Source organism: Mixophyes fleayi, chromosome 1, assembly GCF_038048845.1.
Source record: "Mixophyes fleayi isolate aMixFle1 chromosome 1, aMixFle1.hap1, whole genome shotgun sequence".
NCBI classification, from domain to species: Eukaryota; Metazoa; Chordata; class Amphibia; order Anura; family Limnodynastidae; genus Mixophyes; species Mixophyes fleayi.
The window spans coordinates 325795573-325813234 of NC_134402.1; the positions used below are offsets into that span (position 1 = coordinate 325795573).

At 39.7% G+C, this 17662-nt stretch overlaps 1 protein-coding gene across 1 annotated transcript in view; it reads left to right on the top strand.

Annotated features, from left to right (window-relative positions):
* Positions 1-17662, top strand: part of KIAA1671 (KIAA1671 ortholog) — a 156297-nt gene that overhangs the window by 68870 nt on the left and 69765 nt on the right. The window lies entirely within an intron of this gene.

Sequence of the window (17662 nt, forward strand, 5' to 3'; positions counted from 1 at the left end):
ACATAGCTACTGTTTGCAGCCTGGTGGCAATTTGAGGTAAGAAGCTACAAATGCCAGTGGTTTTGCTGTGTGAACTAAGTGAACTTTATTATGAAATTGGCATATATTTTGTATTTAATCACTTGAATTGTGGGAATAATAAATAGTACTATAGAGCAGTGTTTCCCAAACTCAGTCCTCAGGGATCCCTAACAGTACATGTTTTCCATATCTCTTTGCTGGAGCACAGGGTGTATTCATTACTGACTGATACATTGTAACAGATCCACAGGTGGTATAATTACAATGTGTCAGTCAGTAATGATTACACCTGTACTCCAGCAAAGAGATATGGAAAACATGCCCTGTTAGGGATCCCTGAGTACTGAGTTTGGGAAACACTGCTATAGAGTGATACGTATAACTACTAATTAGTCAGATCATGACATATGGCAGTAAAAAATGGCACCCATACACGTAGTTATCTGGGCAACATATTGTTGAATCCGGGACAAACTGACAAGTAATAAAAACAAATTTGTTATTAGTTTGTTCATCTGCCTGTCAGATCTTTGCCTGACGGTTTATGTGACAAATCGGCCATCCCTAATATTCAAATAATTCCTTGTGCTGGTCGCTCATAATATTGCACTGCTGCCTATATAAGTTATACAAACAATGGTCCTGATGACACAGTAGGTTCTGCAGACACTGCCCCTTGTTCAAATCTGAATTATAGTGATTTGTACAGGGAAGAACGAACTCTGTCAGGCCCCTTTTAGAGGTATAGACTAAAGACGTAATAGGTTATTAGGAAAATGAATGTATTAAGTGTTTGGACCATCCTAAAATCGGTTACTTGAAAGTAATGTGAAAGTTTTTTTTGTTTTTTATTTAAATGAGAGTTTGTGCACAGGCACAATGTTGGAGGTGAGACTTCGCTGCATGATGATGATATAACTGGGTTAATGATGGTGTTTTAGGGAAAATGTCCTTCATCATTTAAATCTTGACTGCAAAATGGTGACATAGTGTTTAGCATTGTATCTTCACAGCGCTGAAGTTATTGGGTCAATGACCTGAGTGTGAGTGCGTGTGTGTAGTTCGTATATTCTCCCCGTATTTGTGTGGGTTTCCTCCAGTGCTCTGGGCTCCTCCCACCCTCCAAATACTGATTAGGTCAATTATCTCTTCAGGAAATGAACCCGTGTCTGGTTATGTACGTGTGGTAAGGAATATAGATGTAAACTCCTCAGACTGCTCTAAACAGCCAGAGTACAGGAGGCTATTGAATTACCTACAAAATACATGGTACCCAATGGAAACAAATACAGATTTTTTTTATTTTATTTTTATTTATTTTTTTTTTTAAATATATTCAAATATTTTCCTGAAATTCCTGCAGTTGATTTAAGTTCTGTGGAAGAATGGATTTTACAAGTGGTAGATAAGGGAATTGTAGTTTCATATTTTATCAATTCTATAATATTTGGGAAGGGGAACATAAAACTACAAAACAAAGGCCCAAAGTAATTATAGCCAATGTCTGTGAAATAGACTACTTAACAAAATTTTAATTGTAAAAAAAAAAAAGAGCTTTTTAATGTACCCTTTGCATCAGAACTTTTTTTTAATCTGCTTTAGTACACAGATACTATAGGTTTAATTACCTTGATGAATATCCCAGACTGTGATCCATAGTTTTATTCTTGAGCCGCAATCCAATTTCCCCTGAATCCGAGGTGTTACTTGACCAAACTATTGCCAGTATACATTGATAACTGCCTACGTCCATATAGTAATAAAATAAGAAAACTACCAGAGATGTGATGTGACCGATGTAGGTGTGTGTATGTAAGGTATATAGATGTATATATATTAAGGTGTGTATATTTATATGCTAAATGCAAAGTTTCCCCAGCCAGAGGCCTGATAGTGAGGTTAGTCACATGACCAGTGTGAAGCTATGTTGATGAAAGAGGAAGTGTTTGTTGTGCAGGAGAACCTGTGAATTATAGATGTCATTCTAGCAGCTCTGCACTTTGTCTGATAGAGCAATGGCCCGTCCTCTCCAGCATTTTTAGAACATGGACTATTACTACCTACCGCAAGTTTTCAAATGTTTCCAGAGTTCCTGGGTAAGAGAAAACATTTAGTAGTTTTATTTGTTTTGTTTGTTATGTTTTATGCTGTGGTATATAATGTAATGTGATAATGGGTCTGTTTCTTGGAATTACACACTTAATATATCATTGCATTATGTCATTCCACATTAGGATTACCATAATGGGTGTATTGCATATTTTAAGTTTTTTGGTTCTTTATAGATAAATAAGTACCAGTTTCCCCATTTCTTGAATATTGTTTAATTACATATTTTTTGAGACTCAGTTTATTGACAGTCAATAAAAAATTACTGATATTTGGCAACCTTAGTCTGATTCTATAACTATTGCTTGGTAAAGTTAAACAAATATTCTATTGTTTCCATTTAAATTTGGTTGCTAGAGAGAATACTCTGCTATTGTCTATGGGTGATACCTTGACACCATAAACTTCCTGGCCGATCCTATATTAATTCTGGTAGTAATGGATAGGTACTGCTCCCATCCAATCACATGACACTGCGTATTATGGGGACACTTATGTAAAGTAAATAAAAGGTTGGCATACTCTTTAGTGAACAGGTGAATGGCTTATGTTAATATAAAATATTTCATTGCTGCCGTTCAGCATTTAAAGTAAACTAAATCATCTAAAAAATTGTATAAAATAAAAATTGCTGTGACTAATTTCCGTGATTGAAGTGAGTACTATTATAGGTATGTGTTTTTGTTTTTGTTGTTGAGCTTTGTTTTTGTTCAACAAAATGAAATAAACCCAATTTCTTTTTAGGAAACATATATTATTTCCAAAGTAATACCACCTTCACACTGCTGGCTGGCAATATCCTGGGTTTATGAACCGGGAATATTTATTGCCGGGTGACCGTGCAGGACACCCTAGAAAATTCCCGGGTAGACAGTGTTCACAGTGAACAAGAGAAGCTTTCAACATCACAAGAGAAGCTTTGATTGGCTCCTCTTGTAATGTTTTTTTTTTTCTTCAAACTTTTACAATAGGTTTCGGTGAGATCCATGTTTTTCAACCCGGGTCTCACCATTCAGACTGGAGGCTACCCGGGTCAGACCCAGGAATAACTCTCCAAAAGACCCGGGTTTCATTCCTGGGTCAACCGACCTGGGTAGATACCCCCGGACCTGTTTACACTGAGCCTCGACCCGGGTCGTCGGGTCTTACTCTGGCAAAAACTTGGGTTTTTGAGGCAGTGCGAACGGGATTTTGGATGCGTTTTGGTAATTTTTTTCCCTCTAAATCAATTTGTTGCAAAACAACATTAGCTATGTGCTATCTCCTTATATTTACCCATTTTCTAGGTGTCTATCTTCGCTTTCAGCCTAATTTCTAAAGCCTTAGCAACCACTATAAACAAACATTATTCAATAATGGTAAGATAGCAACCTTATTTGTAAAGGTGCTGTTATTGTATTAATATAACTATAAAATTATATTTTCCTTTTTTTGATACTTTTCTTAACGTGTCCCTGGTTCGTGTGGTAAGCATAGTTCTTTTAAGGAAAAAAAATATGTAAAAGATATTCGTTAAATTTACGAATGCGCAAGGTAGTGAGGTTTTGTTAAGGTGGAAGCAGAAGAGATCACATACAGAAACATTTATAAATCTTGCTCGTCTGCTGACATTTGCATGTTCTATGATATCCAGGAAAACTGTGCAAATTAGGGCAATGTTATTTATAAGTGCTTTATACCAAAATACAAATATGTAAAATTACATACAGTGCTACTGACAGCAAATACCTCAGTACATTGCGCAGCATCTACACTACCTGGGGGCAAAAATACCAGTTCAGGCGCCATTATTACACTATAGAAATAAAGTGTAACAAAGCACCGTCTAACCACTTCAGGTTCTTTTCTTAGTCCACACAAGTGGATATGTGCAGACAAATTCTTAGTTTAGGATAAAGTTTGGCTGGTGTCAGGCTTAGGAAGACATATTGGGGGCTAATGTGACTGTGGAGTTCATGCTGTGTGATGGTCACAAAGTGTTGCACAGAAGGCGTGATGTGTTCTATGTGTGATAAAGTGGGGCTAGGGGAGGAGCGAACTTTTTAAAATGTTTTTGAAAGCTTTGTATGAACATTTGTTTTTGCTGTTAATTACTTTTTTTTCTGTTAAGCTTTATATTTTTTTTTTACGTTTTGCTGAAACCCAGTAATGTGGGGATCCCATAATGGATCTCTCCTGAGCACGAACACTAGTAGATCCAGGGTTATTTGGCTCTATTTGCACTTTCCTGATCACTCTGGATATAATAGTCTTAGTGGCAGAAGTCTGGACCTCCTTTATACTGCTATCAGGAAATTCCTGATGACTTCAACATGATCTCATCCGGTTACCCTGCATCCACTCTCTCTTTCAGCAAACTGTATTTACCTTAAGGAGGACCATTTGGGCATAGGTCTAACTGTGGCATTGCACCATTACTGGCTGCAGTAAGTAAACGTCTGGTTAAAGACATAGAGCAGCGGTGGGCAACCTGATACACTTCTGGATCACTCTAACCTTCAAAAGAGCCGCACATTATCCTGACAGTCAGTTATAAGTTAAAACAATACATGTTATGAAAGAAAGACACCGATTTGTAATAACATGTCAGCAAGCATTTTAATCAAGTGTAATAAGCTAACAAAGAAATAAAGCAGGAAGGAGCTGGGACTGCATGTGAATGCTTGGAGGGCCGCCTGTGGACAGTCAGTGACATAGAGCCTCCATCCTGATATAAATATACTTATTACGACACTGCAATCACTACAGCACAAGGATTGCAAAGTGACTATAAACCATTTTAAGCCTACTGGTCTTACATGTTTAAAGTAACCTTAGGCATTTCTAAAATTAAGGGGAGGGCATTTATGAAAACTGTTCAACAGGTAACTGTAGGAAATGTGGTGTTGCTCGAAACAACCTTTTTTTTCTTTTTTTTCCTTTCGAGTTTCTACTATAAAAATAACATAAACTGCATGTCTGGGCATTGCCACACGTTCCTAAATGTCCTACAATGTGTCTGCATTATTTATTTTCTTGTCCAAAGTAGACCAATGATTAGAAAGCTGCAGTCTAGTTTACGCTTACTGGATTGAAATCAAATAATTAAAAATAATTATGTATATATGACACCGTGCTAAATATTCTGCTTGACTAAATTGCACCTAGTTATCAAATATTCCTTCTATCAATCACTGCTCTCATTGCCAACCCAGGTCTGCCAATCGCAGCTCTGCCCGGCTGCACCACGTTGCTTTCCAGCAAACGCAGCTCTGCCCGGCTGCACCAAGTTGCTTGCCAGCAATCGCCACTCTGCCCGGCTGCACCACATTACTTGCCAGCAATCGCAGCTCTGCCCGGCTCCACCAAGTTGCTTGCCAGTGGAGAATGCCTAAATTGTGACCTGATACTACAGAGAAGGCTGAACAAATGTAATACATGAGCCCATAATGCAGCTTTCATGGTCACTTTGTTGTCTTATATGTATTTTATAGCAGCTGGGTAGATTTTTCCCCATGGCTCTGCTGTTATTTTCTGCCTTTTATACTAGCGATATCTCCCTGTATTTGTGAGAAGGTGGTAACCTTTACATCATTTCTGCTCCTGAAATTGATCTCTTTAGCTCGAATAGCTAATGTACTGTAGGGCTTGTATCTATTGTGATGGAAACCTGTCCGACTGGTCAGAAACAAACCAGGTAGCACAGCATAAGTTGTATGAATGGCTAACAGCAGGTATGCCTCCTGAGGTGTTAATGTAATATTTCACAGAATTATGCTCAAGTTAATAATTTTTTTTTCTTTCCGGGAACTGTCTGAATGATGTCGAATAGACAGATTGTCCATTGTTGTGTTGTAGTATTACTTTACACAGTTACATTACCTTATTCTCTTCATCCAGTCATAAACCTACATTTCAACTGTTATGTTTAAACAATTTTATAACCACCAATGTGACGCTGTAGTTGTTCAGCCCAACTAGCAACTGATCTGCTCATTCGTCAGTTTGTTAATGCAAGGAATACCGAGATCATCATCATCATCATCATCATCCTCCTCATCCTCATCACCAATTATTTATATAGCGCCACTAATTCCGCAGCGCTGTACAGAGAACTCATTCACATCAGTCCCTGCCCCATTGGGGCTTACAGTCTAAATTCCCTAACGCACACACAGAGACAGACAGACTAGGGTCAATTTGTTAGCATCCAATTAACCTACCAGTATGTTTTTGGAGTGTGGGAGGAAACCCACACAAACACGGGGAGAACATACAAACTCCTCACAGATAAGGCCATGGTCGGGAATTGAACTCATGACCCCAGTGCTGTAATGTAGAAGTGCTAACCACTACGCCACCGTGTTGCCGAGATACACAAAATGAAAAAAATAAATAAAAAATGGACAAAATGAGATCTCCAAGATACCAGTGTTACATCCTGCTTGATTATCTTGCTATAAACCTATGGCCTGGGCAGCTTATTGTGCGCCTCATCTCGGAACAAGAAAATGAATAGTTTTTTAAAATTGTATGGAGAGAAACTGTTCCCTTTCTACCATCTTTCCGTTAATTTATTCTTTCACATTTTGTGGATTGTTTGAGTGACTGGAGCCTGACTGTGTGTTGATCTGACAGCAGTTTTATTTATTTAGTGACAATGTTCACAAATTGTCACACAGGACACTGCATTGCTCTTCCTGTCTACATTTTGCTGGCTGAATGTGTCAAGCAAAATATTTTGTTCTAAGTCACATATTTGTGGAGAGCACATGTGGTCTCCGAGATTAACAGGGTGTTGCTCCCTCTGCAGTTTCTGATAAAGTCAACTTCACATTTTAAACATGGAATTTTATAGGACATAGGCAAGTGCAGACATCCTGTGCAATATATATGTATATATGTGTGTACATACACGTGTGTGTATATGTGTTTTTTATATATATATATATATATATCTCTCAATATCAATTAGAGTCAGGCTGTTTCTACCCACCCAGGTTAACTACAGTATAAAGCAGTTTATTTACACATGTTTTTGTGGGTTGTTCTCTGATCAAATACTTCCCTAGTGGTTAATCAAGGGTTGGGTAATCTGCAGGTATCTAGCTGATATAAATCAGCGCAGAGTGTACGGAAACACAAGGGCTGGTTAAAGGAATGTATTAAATTCTGCTCAGGGAATACTATATATAATATGTTGTCCCGAAAAGTGTTCTCTTATTTGCTGCACAGGTTGTTGTGCACCAAGTAGACAGCGCACTTTACTTTGCACCAAGTAGACAGCGCACTTTACTGTGCACCAAGTAGACAGCGCACTTTACTTTTGTACAGTAATTGCTGTACACATGGGAGTAAAACTTTTGCAATTAAAAATCAAATTAATTTTAAGGTAATGTTTTTAATGGCTAGCCAAATTAGAAATGAACACAAGCTCCTGTACTGAGTGGATCTGTAGTGAAATTTAGCTGAAATATTATTTTTGCCAGAACTGGTTGTTTCACAGAGCTGTCTGGGGATGAGACTGGCCATAGAGACACTTGGGGCTAGATTTACTAAACTGCGGATTTGAAAAAGTGGAGATGTTGCCTATAGCAACCAATCGGATTCTAGCTGTCATTTATTTAGTGCATTCTACAAAATGACAGCTAGAATCTGATTGGTTGCCATAGGCAACATCTCCACTTTTTCAAACCCGCCGTTTAGTAAATATACCTCTTGGTCTCTCTGACTTGTGGCCTGTAGCCTCTTGGTTATAAAGTTAGTTTTGTAATTTGTAAGATGGTTATCTCATTCTAAACTGACAGAACAGATCTGCTTGGTTTGGCTGCAAATTAATCCTGTAGTCATAATTTAGACATAATGGTCTGTCTGTAGGTTTGCAGCACATGGATTTGTGCAGTTTGTTCTGTATATTCTGTCTAATTATTTTGTGCACCCCACCAAATGATTGTCCTACATTACAGTTCTTATAATCATAAGATCTATATACATTCTCATCTGTTTTACAGCTAATGCGATAGTACCCCATCCTCTGTGTACTAGCTATACAAATACTGGGAAAAGCCACCGGGTGGCACCATATTCCTAATATTTATGCTGTAGCGTGTGTGTGTGTGTGTCTATGTGTCTATCTAGATCTATATACACATTCTACCGTTTGTAGCAACTAAGCATCTGTCTAAACTCTGCAGACATTATATTTTGCTGCTATTATACTACTAAGGGGTCTATTTATTAATGTGCTGCTGTATCGCTGCAAAACACAGTGATACATAATGCAGTACCTCTGCTATTTACTATGCTACTCAGGAAACTGAAGAACCCCCTGCTGCATAAAGCGCTTGAGGTCTCCACCAACAGCATAACGCTGCCGATGAATGTCGAATCTGAGCTCAGCATGCGCGGCAAAAGTTGCACATAGGATTTGACCTGGCGGGTGATCATGTGAAGCCATTCCGGCTTCAGTGGACCCCATAGAGACAGGTGAGCTAATGTCAGCAATTTACTAAGCGGCATAAAGCAAAAGGATAACACCACAGCTCCCATAGAGCGCTATGGGTACTGCAGTAGTAACCCACAAAAAGTAGGTTAATGCCAGAGAAATTCTTTGCCTTGAGTGGAAAGTGTTGTCAGTATATAATGCACACTTTATATGATAAAACATATCACCTTATTACTAATGTGATTATAAAAAAGACAGCAGGTATGCGTATATCTGAAAGGCAAGAAATGTCATTTAGTATCGTTAAATATCTGGGAATTCATTTCTTATATTATATTATTATAAGTAGTTTTTCCAGCTACATCCCACACAAATCCATCAATATGTAGCATTTTACTGATCTGGAATCAATCTTATTATGTGCATTGTAAAGTTCCTTTTGGCAGTTACAGTAACTGAATGCAATTATTTTTGTCACTCAGTTGAAACTGGCAAAGCATATATTTGACAAACTGGTTCCCACCATTGTATTCGGAGGACAATTTTCAGTTCTCCAGTCAGTGAAATGTTTACTGTATAGAGAGGAAATTGCGGTGTCACAAATATCTAAATACAATGGGAAAGTTTTCTAAGTGTTATTCAAACTGTTCTGCAGTGTAAACTTTATCATAAGCTGCTTGTTTGTGTTCTGTAAATATCGGACATGGCAGCTGTGACTGTACATTGCTACAAAGTAACACTCTTGTACGCTGGAGTAACATATGGCTTATGCCAGTGGTTCCCAAACTGTATGCCATGGCGTTCAAACAGGGGTGCCACAGCCAGGGCTGGTGGTATGCAAGGCGGTGAAACCACTTGGTAATTATATTGGCTTAAGAATGCCTTGACAAAATTATAGAGACCCTAAGGGTGCCTTGATCAGAGGAAGTTTTGGTCCACTGGCTTATGCCATTTATCGCACAACTGCGGACATAGGGACTGATGCAGAGTACTACGCCAGTGTATGTAGCATATCTTGCGTTAAATCATTCTGCACACGGCGAGAAAAGTGGCAACACCCCTATGCGCCTTTGCAAACTTGCGTGATTTTGGGATCTATGATGGTTCTCACCCAGGGGAGTCCTGTAAAATTTTAGCCCCTTTGTGCGTGCATATATTATGCTTCTGTGGTCGTGTTTAAGTAAATATATTTATTTTATTTCATGTACCCGAGACAGGAGTTTTCTCCTGTATTAGAGAGGGTTTTGAAGTTTTACTGAAGCCTAATAGCGAATACATATTTTGCACACAAAACACATGGATAAAAACATGAGCGTAAGTGTTTGTGACATATGCCTGACATAAACCAGAAGCATGTGTTACTGGTGCAGCAGTCCTGTGCATATATTGCAATAGTTGCAGCTTTGCTTATTCCCGTAACTTATATTTTGTTTTGCTGCAACTGGACATTCCACTTCCATGTGACTGGGGAGTTATTTTGCAAAATACACTCTGTATATTGCAATATCTGTCATAAATATCTGTTAGTGGAGGACTTTCTTGTCCTTGTCTCCTCTTCTTTTCTTACTTCTGTATCTTCAGTTGTGCCAAGGAAACTGAAAACAAGCATGCTATTATTTTCCTGTACTTTTTAAAATACTTCATATTTGGTAACTTGCAAATTGTTTTCTGATAATTGTTAGTTTTCTTGTCCAGTAGACCCTGTAAGGTACCAACACACATTGGGCCTCATTTATAGGTGAACACACATGTGCTCATAAAGCAGGAAGTTATGCACACAAAAAAGTATTTACATGCATATGTTCAGTCGGACGCATCCAGGGGCGGATTGGCCATAGAACCTACTGGGACATTTCCCGGTAGGCCAGTGGCCTGAGGAGGCCGCCTATTGTCATTTTGCGGGGGGATTAAAAGGAGATGATTAATACTCCATTCATACTGCACCAACAACCCAGGTTTTTTGCCGGGGGAAGCCCAGACTACCCGGGTCGAAGTGCAGTATGAATGGTCCCAGATCATCACAGAGACTGACGCTCTGGGCACACATTACAATCTTTTGATGAGACTGAGGGAGGTAATGAGAGGGTTAATGAATGTAAATGGAATTAATTGATGTCATAATTAAACTGGATGAGGGAGTTAATGATTATAAAGAAGTTAATGATCAAAGGGTTTTTATGATGAGGCTGGAGTTAATGATTTTGAGGAGGGATTAGTTCATGATGAGGGGGGTGGTATTGTGTGGCAGTCACAAAAATGCTCTTTTTATTATATGGCTCACTCTGATGCTCTTTGTCTTGTGGTCATAGGAATGCTCTCTGTATTGCATGGGGGACACAGTAATGCTCTTTGCGTTGTATGGTGGTCACTGGATACCCAACCACTATTATATTAGTGCTAACCCTGGGAACTCACTGCTGCTGGATTAGGCTTCTCTACTCACATGACAAATGTGTGTACTCCACCCACTGGTGTGCTGACTCTGTCTACTTGTGGTTGCTCTGCCTACCAGTTCAATGCTTTGCCTTCTTATGTGTTAGGTCCGCCAACTTCGACAGGTGGACTCTGCCTACCATTACATTTTGCATTTGCCTCAACTAAAACAGATGTGGCTAGGGCTAATGGTGTGCTAACTCTGCCTGCTGTCGTATTGGCCCCACCTACCATTTATTTGGTCCCGTCTACATGAGGCCACATACAGAATTTTTCCAGGACAAATTTAAATTCCCAATCTGTCCCTGGACACATCTCAAGAGACCGTCACTTCTCCTACTGCCTTCAGTGTAAAACTATTAAATTCCATTCACTTACATTCCCAATACATTTTCCATAATGCCACTTCTAAGTTTCCATACTGCAATTTATAAATTTTCACCTCGACCACTCAGGTTAACAAATATGTATCCTTGCACACCACGGTAGTGTAGGCAAAACATGGTGTGTCAGAAGTAGTAGTTAATGCTAAAGTCGCATTAACTTATTGTACAGAATATAATAATGTAATGAAGTGTCATTTACAAGTAACAGTATATTATGTGATTAATAAATGTGACTATTTTCAATATAAATTGGAATTACATACAAAATACCCGTTCAATTATAATTAAAAAAATAATTTAAACAACTTTTGCTTTTCTCTTTTAACAATCAAATGGGAATCTTCTTTGCTGCAGTAGTCCAAATGGAAATGGCAATTGAATAATAAAGTAGATGTCTGGGATGTTATATAATATAGCTGCAGAGCTAATCATATAAGCAGTGTCAGCTGGAGGGTTAAATACGCAATAAACCGGTCATAAGCATCTAGTTAACAAAGCTGATCATTATCACCATAGCATATCGCAGCACCAGCATCCGTAAGAAAAGCACCTCCTAAAAAGCATATTTAGTTAAATATATCATTGTGTCAAAATTACGTGGACACTTCTTTACCGTACTTGGCCGTTGCTTCCCTGCCCCTTCCTGTCTTTGTTCCACCTCTCCAAGTGTAAGGAGGTGCAAGTCAGCGATAAACAAACATGTGTATACAGGCGTATGCATATGCATTGTGCTCTGCATGGACAGTGTAGAAATTTGTATTTTTCTTTCAATTCCAAATGAGGCACTTTGTGATCTTGTTGATTGGTATAAGCACCCCTCAATAACCAGATCATTGAGCAGATTGGCCATCCTTGTGTGGTCATATTACACTGATCTTGTTGTTCAGGCCCTACACCTAACAACCAGATTCCAGTGCAGACATTCTCCTGCACATCCATAGTGATCAATGACCCCTAAACCAATCAAATCTGGTTTTGATCGTACTTGCCCACTCTCCCAGAATGTTCGTGAGACTCCTGAATTCCAGGTAGGTTTCCTGGACTCCCGGGAGAACAGGCAAGTCTCCCGGATCCTGCCCATCGGGTACCAAAATGACACAATTTGCAGGGAAGTAATTTTAGCCCCGCCCCCTGCAACTAAATGCCGATTTAGTTGCAGGGGCCCTCCCGCCCCTTTCCATCCTCTCACCACACCCCTTCCCCTGGATCTTCCGGATGCCAGCAACAGAAAGTTAGCAAGTATGGTTTTGATTAGGTATGAGCTCACAATAGTTGGTCCATGCACTGTCTGCTTTTTGTTGAATCATCATCATCGTCATCACCATCATTTATTTATATAGCGCCATTGATTCCGCAGCGCTGTATAGAGAACTCACTCACATCAGTCCCTGCCGCATTGGAGAGTACAGTCTAAATTCCCTAACATACACACACACCCAGACAGGGACTAGGGCAAATTTTGATAGCAGTCAATTACTAGTATATTTTTGGAGTCTGGGAAGAAACCGGAGCACCCGGAGGAAACCCACGCAAAGACGGGGAGAACATACAAATTCCACACAGCTAAGGCCATGGTCGGGAATTGAACTCATGACATCAGCGCTGTGAGGCAGAAGTGCTAACCACTAAGCCACCGTGCAGCCCTTCTCCTGGCTCTGATAACTGATAATGGCTGGAAGCTACCTCTCCCGTTTGTGAATCCTGTAGCAATGAAGCTAATAAATGTAAATGTTTTTCTTGAGGCTGTAAAAAGATGGAAAAACCACACCCTAACATTTACGTGGGAATAGTTTCTCTGCAAATATCTATAGTGTCAGTTGTTGCTTTGTCATGTATTTTGTGTGTCTAGGACACAGCACTAATTTTTCAGCAGTGGGGCTCCAAACCATCCGGCAATGCATGGGTTGGGTGTGGTAGCTGCCCTCATGTCAGTGTACCATCGAGAAATGTAGCTCAGAGCAGAGGAATCTGTCTTGTATTCAGGGAACGCCTTGACGGTTTGTGTGCTCTAATGGAATTTAAAATGTATCAAGTAAAGGACAAGTCAAGACAGGCCCCGCTGTGAAACAAATAGCCCTGGTTCATAGCAGTCACTCCATTATTGCTACCTGCTCTAGTGTCACTAAACACTATTTGATGTGTAACAGGAATCGTCCTCTTCAAAGTCGTTACATTCCTAAAGATTAGCAGATGTATTTTTATTTTTGTAGGTCTCATTCAGAAAGGTGCTAGCCAGATTCCATTATGAATTGCCCTTCATTGGCTTGTATAGCTTTGGGCTCCATATGTTCAAGACAAATTATAGTCTAGTCTAAAATACACAATTTACTCATGTTATTGAGCGGTTTATTACACTGTGTTGCATGTTTTAATACCATGTACACTATATTTGCGGTCAGCATGCTAAAGCAGCAATCCCATGAAAAATTGGGTGTTTTTGTTTGTTTTTTCTTTAACCTAAATCACTGTGGCAGGCTATGAGAATGTTTGTTTGTTTGTATTTACCATTTTCCCTTGTTTTTTGTCTTCAAGCTGCTATTAATGATGTATGCTTCTGTACAACTATGGTAACCACAGTCACATGCATACGTCCACTAGACTTCTGTATTTGGGTTAACCTCAGGAGTGTAAACCGCCTCTCCTCTTGTGAAAAGTAGGATGGTGCAAATTGCGTTGTCACCACACCGCACTTGCCCTTTTGACCTCTACTCTGGGATCTCCCGGACTGAAGGTCCAAAAAGTAGGTAAATGTGGTTATATGGCTCAGGATGTAGTGAGCAGAGAGGCTTTAAGATGCCCTACTCTAGCCTTTATGCACAATGACATCCTCTTTCTCCCCCCTCTGCCATCACATGACATGGTGAGAGCTGTGAGTCAGTGTCTGTTTAGCAACCATTTTTAGTAGCCATCCAGAGAGATTTTGAAAAGGAGATAATTTGTAGAAGGACAGCTAGGAAAATTGACCGAGATGCATGTTTAAAAGGTACTTGCTGAAAACAAAAATTCTTATATTTGGGATTGCTGCTTTAATATTTTTTGCTTTTCAAAAACGTAAACCTGCATCTCATTACAATTTTGAAATGTGCATATTAAGAGGTATGTAATTGATATCAGTAGTGTACTGATAATGAACTCATGACCTTAATGGGTTATGTATACATTGATAAAATAAATACACGTAGAAGTGTATTTGACACCACAACTTTCCTGCACCAGTTTGATAGACTCCTCTCATCACTAATCTGTGCAGCTGGGGGAGTCCTGCTCCTTTCAGTTTCTGTCTGTGGATTCCTGCTTTTCTTCATTCTTCTCCAACATCCTGATGCTGACCCTGTGTCATACGTCACAGGCAGGGCCGGACTGGGACTAAAAATCAGCCCTGGCATTTCATGCATACAGGCCCATCTCTGTTGATGAGCATGAAAAAACTGGGTGCCGCTAAGGGCGTGGCCACATTATGTTGGGGCTTGGTCAACATGGGGCATTGATACATACATTACATACATTATAATAAAACATTACATTTATCAGGCCCTCCCTATCATGCCACCCCTCCACCCCAGAAGCACATTACAACACCCCCAGTCCACTGTACTTATCTATGCTTCTGATGCTTCTGACATCCATCAGAGTGGGAACGTCCTGTAGAGTGAGCAGGGAAACTCTTAGTCTCACAAGATTAATAAATCTCATGGGACTTAGAGCTCCTTGGCTTGCTCTGCAGGCTGTGTCCTATCCAGGGACTGGGAGTAACTATCCGCTCCCTCCTGCTAACCAGAGCTGGACTTAGTCTCAGGGGGCCTTAGGCACTTAAGACAGGGGGCTCCTATGATGTAATATGGTTATTAGACACATTTTCAACAAATACATAGGCAATACTGTGAGCACTACTGTTAGGTGCACACAGTTCTGCCTTCACAAGCAGTACAATGTGAAGTAGGACATACCTCCCAACTGTCCTTGCAGTCAGACCAAATCCTGACTAAGCGGGACAGTCACCCACCAAATTCAGGACAGTTGGCAGACTGTCCTGTTCTCTCTTACCTGTCTTGTCATTGTCACCACTTGTGGCTGCTGGTGTCTTTAGATCAGTTGCTGCTTGTCTGGATCCTGGAATGTCGGGGGCCCTATTTGAAAAAAAAAAAAAATAGGTACATGAATGTTAGAAAACTCCAAACAGCACCGCTGTTAACTCAATATAGCACCCCTTTATAAAATTAGGCCTCACTCCAGCCCCAACATTAAAATAATAGTATTCCCATTTAATAAATAAATCTATTTCCCTCCCTCCAAACAACCTCAGCAAGAAATTAAATAGCATTTATGTTTAATAAAAATAACCATTTCCCACAAACATCCCAGGCATTAAATAATTCATAATCACATTTAATAATTAGACCTCATTTTCCCCAAACAGCCCCACATTCACTTAATAGCACACATTATAGTCATAAACTGTCCCCCACACACATTATAGTCATATACTGTCCCCCACACACATTGGCCATTTTTATTTTCCCCCTCCTACAGCCATTGCGCCCCCCTGCAGACATTTTCAATCACCCCCTCTTCCCCTTGCAGACATTTTCAATCACCCCCTCTTCCCCCTGCAGACATTGTCAATCACCCCCTCTACCCCCTGCAGACATTTTCACTCATTCCCCCTTCCCCCTGCACTTTCACTCACCCCCCCATCTCCCTGCAGACATTTATTGCCCCTCTATCCATCCCTGCAGACATTTATTGCCCCTCTCCCCCCCCCCCCCCTGCAGACATTTATTGCACCTCTCCCCCCCCCCCTGCACACATATTCCGTTTCTCTCCCCCCCCCTCCCTGCACACATATTCCGTTTGTCTCTCCCCCCCCCCTCCCTGCACACATATTCCATTTGTCTCCCCCCTCCCCCCCCCCCCCCCCCCCAAAATGCCTTAATGCTGAGTTTTTGGATAAACATAAATGTACTATTTGGGTTCGCACAGCCAGTTTAGTACACTGCTGAATTGACTAGATGTTTTAGAATTGTACATTTCTAAAAATATATGTAGCCTCGCAATGGCAACCTAGCACTCTAGTCTGGATATATATGGGCGCACAAATAAATTAAATTGGTTTGCTAGCTAGGCCCGCTTTTATTAGGAATAATACAGAAGAAGTGTTTATATAGTGTGATTAAGGTGACAAGGGAAATAATTATACCACCTGTGGATCTGTTACAATGTGTCGGTCAGTAATGAATACACCTGTGCTCCAGCAAGGAGATCTGGAAAACATGCACTGTTAGGGGTCCTGAGGACTGAAGTTGAAAAACAATGGTTTAAGGTATGTGCAAAATGTAAAATATATTTTTGAGAGAAAAGACATATTTTTGACACAATGAAAGAAGATATTATACAGGTGCTATGTTTCATAATCTGATACTGCTAAATGATAACTTCCAGTTCTAATAATTTAGAACGTTCCTTTTAACATGCATTTGTGTGCGATATGTGTGTCACACAGTGTATGCGATACATCTCATTACCGCACACACATTATGTCCTGTGGCCACATTCCGTGTTACCATGATAGCAGTTACTAGGCATGTAACCCAGTATGTTTGTTATACATTAGAAGGAGATTTGTACATACTGGAAGCTATAAAACAACTGGCTCCTTTTGGGCTCGTTCACACATGCACTGGTGAAAATAGGGAAAAAGAAGTTTAAATGCTTTTTAGTGATGCGTTTGTAATGTGTTTTCCATGTGTTGTGCCTTTACCAGTTCTATCCGTTGTACTGATAGCACATGTTAATGCATAAGAAATAGGTCTGGACACATTGTAAAATTGTTACTGTGGAAATTAAAAGTTTTGAATGCAAGTACATTATTTGGGGATAGGTGTGAACGAGACCTGAAATAACTTGCTGACTCCTAGATTTTGTTTAACTGGTTCCTGGGGGTAAATGTATCGAGCTGAGAGTTTTCCAGCAGGTTTGAAAATTGGAGATGTTGCCTATAGAAACCAATCAGATTCTAGCTATCATTTTGTAGAATGTACTAAATAAATGATAACTAGGCTGTATATATGTGTATATATATGTGTGTGTGTATATATATATATATATATATATATATATATATATATATATATATATATATATGTGTGTGTGTGTGTATATAATATATATATATATATATTTTTGCTAGCTTTTTGCAAAAGGGGTTAGATGGTTAAAAAAGGGCTGATTTCTCAGATAACGATGCCAAGAGGTTAAAAATAAGAACATGAAACAAATATTTGTGTGGTCT